Genomic DNA, 4,680 nt, shown 5'->3' on the forward strand with positions numbered 1-4,680 from the left:
CTCAAATCCTGCGCAATAAGTATTTGCACTCGAAAACGCTTGCCCAGGTTACCATCAGACCGTCTGATTCACCGTTCTGGAAGGGACTTATGAGAACAAAGGATGTGTTCTTTCGTAGGGTCAAATTCTTGATTGGCAACGGGATGTCAACAAGATTTTAGGAGGATACGTAGCTAGGAGAGACACCACTGGCCCTACAATATCCTACCCTCTACAATATTGTGCAACGGAAGGGAGATTACGTAGGTATCGTCCTTCAGACTATTCCCTTGAACATTCAATTCAGACGTACGTTAGTAGGTGAGAGATGGACAGCCTGGATGCACTTGATTCGAAGATTGATTGAAGTTCGACTCTCCGATGTGCCTGACTCCATAAAATGGAAGTTAACTAAGAATGAGATATTTATGGTGAAATCTTTTTATGCGGATCTGATAAATTCTGGCCCTGTCCCGAGGTCCCTTTATATATGGAAGGTTAAAGTTCCTTTGCGGATCAAAATATTCATGTGGTTTGTCCACAAGAAAATAATACTCACAAAGGACAACTTACTCAAGAGGAGATGGGTAGGTAACTCGCGGTGTTGTTTTTGTACTCAGGATGAGACAATACAACATTTATTTATTGAATGCCCACTTGCAAAGTTACTTTGGAGGACGATTCATATAGCTTTTAATATCAATCCTCCAATAAATATTGCGTCTTTCTTTGGGACGTGGTTAGCTGGGGTTGAAAAGATCACGGCAGCTCGTATTCGGATTGGAATATGGCTATATGGAACTGCAGAAATGATATGATTTTTAACAGACAACACACCTTAACTTTTTTGCAGGTTATCTTCAGAACTACAGCTTGGATCCGTGCGTGGTCCTTACTCACTCCTACGGACTCCAGGGAGCCTTTGGTTACTGGGTGCAACCAATGGGAGATGGTGGCTCGGGTTATATTCAACCGGTTCGGATGGCGGTCGCATAATAGGATAGGAGTCTAGAGAGCTTGTCCTTATTATCACCATACCGGTTGTCTCTTTGTGCTTTATTTTGCTCCGTTTGCGAGCTGTAAGACTTTTGTAATGACTATTTCCGGATTTTTAATAAAAAGGCCGCATGCATCATCATGATGCAGAGGCCGGGGGTATACCTTCATTTCCAAAAAATCTCCTTCTAATATCTGAAAAATAAATGATCTGAGAGTTTTATACCAAGGTCACCTGAACATATATATAGTATATTGAACATACAAGTTAACCATATAATAGAATACCAGTTAGGTAACAATGAACCTTTCAATAGAAATTCTGACCTGCAGTTTGCTTTCATCGGCCTTCCAGATGCATAATATCTGAAAATCTCTCTCCCTGGGCAGCGACACTAATTATTGAGTGGGTCGATGGTTTGTCTGAATGCATTCCGATGATCTGAAGAGACGATGGCCTCCCGACACAGTTGTTATTGTCCTGCAACCTGAGTGCCACCTCAAGGTTCTGAAGTACATCATCCATTGTTGGCCGATCTATGCTACGATCAGCAACACATTTTTCTGCTAGCTCTGCAAATATACGGAAGCACTCGGGGGTGATCTCGTCCTTTACACAAGGGTCAACAATCTCCTCAAGTACGCCCCTCTCTTGGCAATATAGCGCCCAGTCACGTAAGCTCACTTGCTCGTCCGGGAGCTCAGTGTTTATCACAGGGCGCGCACATAGGATCTCAAACAACATGACTCCGAAGGAGTAAACATCCGATTTTTTGGTGAGACGCCGCAATAGGAAGTACTCCGGATCAAAATATCCAAATGTGCCCTTCACAGCGGTGCTCACGTGGGTATTGTCAATGGCTGGAAAAGCCTTAGATAGACCAAAGTCAGAGACCTTCGCCATGAACCTCTCATCCAGTAGGATGTTTGATGTCTTAACATCACGGTGGATCATTCCTTTCTCTGTGCCAGTGTGGAGGTAATGCAGTCCTCGAGCTGCACCGATGCAGATCTCAAGGCGTTGCTGCCACGTCAGTGCTGGTTTTCTGGTGTTGTACAGATGCTCACGGAGTGTTCCATGAGCCATGTAGTCATACACTAGAATCATCTCATTCTTGTCCTGGCAGTAGCCAATCAAAGATACAAGATGGCCATGGCGGCAACTGCACAACATCTCAATTTCAGTCTGGAACTCATGATAACCTTGTTGGGATTCCTGGTTGAGTCGCTTGATCGCCACCTTTGTCCCTCCATCTATCACGCCGCTGTAGACATTACGAAATCCACCTCTGCCAATGATTAGTTCCTCATCAAAGTCGTTGGTGGCAATTTGAATTTGTGAAAATGAGAACTGACGCACGAGATCACATGCATGGATTGCCATGATAACGTAGTCTCTATGTGATGTTCTACCGAGTCCTCCGCTCAAAGAGATTACATCTGTGGCCCATTGTGCTGTCTGGTTGTTGATGTAGATGTAGAATGTCCTCTGATTCTCCTTGGTAATAGGAGACTGAATCTCACATAAATGGAACCTTAGGAGGTAAATGAACCCCGCGTCAACAGGTAAAATCCATGTAAGGTTGTAGTTCAGATTGACCTGTGCAGTTGGTCCCATCGACCGAGCTGTACCATAGACATCAAGTGGCGCTATGTACTTTGGCACTACGGGTGTATACATGATAGTCACATTATTATCTTTGGAGTTTGGAGTATGTCACCCCAGAGCCGCCAAATATGTATGGGGAGTCATCGGCCCATAAGCGGTAAAATCCCGAGTCATCCTTGGGGGAAATGGCTTGGCCCCCGACATTGAACCGGTACATTGTCTGGAAGCCTGTGTTAGCGGCAAATGTGAATGGAGCTACGTAATCATGGTGGACAAATATTGTGTGAACTGTTGTGAAGATGTCAGGTGTGGGCACAATCTCTATGCCATGGACAAATGCATAAGAACTGTTCTGATGTGCTGATGGGGCAAAGGTGATGTCCAAACTGTGTGAAGAAATATACACCGAGAATTCACAGACAAGGTAGGCATAATTCACCGCCTGAGCCGTTTGTGAAGCATTGAAGCTATTAAGGAGGACTAGATTCCCTAAGGCGACACCAAAGAAGGCATCGGAGATAGTATAGTTTCCATAAGAAATCGGATAGAAGTAAAGGCGTAAGAACATGCGGCCTGGGTTGACAGGGAAGGAATAGGTGTAATTTGAAGTGAAGATGCGTGCAGTCATATAAGGGACCATGGAGGGGAGTGAAGGGTCTTGGTATGAAGCATTAGCTGCAACCCCTTTTACCGATGTCATGAATTTGGAGCCGGTATCCCCGTCCCACATACGGCCGCTACTGTCATTGTCTTGGTTTGATTCTCCGCAATTTAGGAGGACAAGGCCAGAGTCCATGGAGTCGTTATCAGCTGCCATGGCAATCGACAAGAGTACCAAGAGTGTAAGGCACGTGAGTGTGATTGGTAGGGTTGGGAATGCCATTGTTATGGTTGGTGTACCAAGATCAAAAAATTGGACACTTCTGTTTGCTACAAGATGTCTCTAGGAGCAGTTGCATAGGGTAAGAACATTGTGATTTTCTTTATGGGATTTGGAGCCAGAAAATGTCAGGAAAATTGGAAGATAGTACTATTGTTTAGTGAAGAAGACACGCCAGCAATTGACAACCTGCAATAGCAGCAAAAGGAATATTGATAATCCACTAAAGTGATTTTTGCAGGGCAAAACATGCGTGTGTCTGACTAAGAGACCAATAATAATAATTTCAAGAACTTTAGCAAAATATATAGTTCCTGATATCACCAAAAGTTGGAATCTGTAACAGAAGAGATAAATAGGAAAACGTTGCTCACTAACGGAGCTCTGTCTGAATTCTAACTTTCCTCACAACATTAATTAGAGCAAATAAGGAAAAACAAAACTTGCGAGAATTTAGCCAAACAGAAGTATCTACTATAGCACTCTTGATCACACTTTTCCTTTTTACCTTTTGTAATAATTTGGTTTTGTGCATTCTTGACGTTTCGACTAGGTCTTGATATTGTGATGGTGCAGAGGCTGGATGTAATTAGTATCTTTCTTGATAGTAATATATTTCATTTAATAAGAGAAAATAATCATGCTGAAAATTGGTTCATGCATGCATGTAACCATGGAGCTTCCTAGAGACTAGAAAGATACTAGTTCAAGGGGAAAAGGTGGCTTGCAAACAAGCTGGCGTTATACATGCACACAAAATTAAAAATAAAGAGGTCATCTCTTTAATAGGGGGAAACTAGCTACAAAGAAACATCTTCTGGATCAAAATTAGTTGTATAGCTTTTTTTGTTGGCGTATTTTTTGAAAAGTCAACGGTCGACTGGCCAACCATGACCGGTCAAAATGTTATCGAGCGACCGGGGAACAGAATATTCTATTTCACGCTCGTTGCGTCAAAATGTCGGGCATCCGCACAGGCAAAGGCGAGCGATTTAAATGGGCCGGCCTGTTTAACACGTTTCACAGATCCTGGTTTTGGGAACCTTCTAGACTTTCCCCGCCGGTTTTTTGTGGTTTTGGAAACATTCTAGAAGGTTTCCTGATCCGTTTTTTCTTTTTCTTTCTTTTTGTTTTCTTTTCTCTTTATTCTTTTCTGTTTTTTCGTTTTCTGTTTCTGTTTAAAAAATGTTTTGAATTCTCAAAAAATGTTCAGAAT

The 4,680-nt window shown here is 42.8% G+C and overlaps 1 pseudogene; it reads right to left on the reverse strand.

Annotated features, from left to right (window-relative positions):
* Nucleotides 1-1,315: 1,315 nt before the first annotated feature.
* On the reverse strand, nucleotides 1,316-3,467 carry LOC123094132 (receptor-like protein kinase FERONIA; annotated as a pseudogene).
* Between the last annotated feature and the right edge of the window lie 1,213 nt (nucleotides 3,468-4,680).

This window comes from Triticum aestivum, chromosome 4B, assembly GCF_018294505.1.
Source record: "Triticum aestivum cultivar Chinese Spring chromosome 4B, IWGSC CS RefSeq v2.1, whole genome shotgun sequence".
In the NCBI taxonomy this organism is placed as follows: Eukaryota; Viridiplantae; Streptophyta; class Magnoliopsida; order Poales; family Poaceae; genus Triticum; species Triticum aestivum.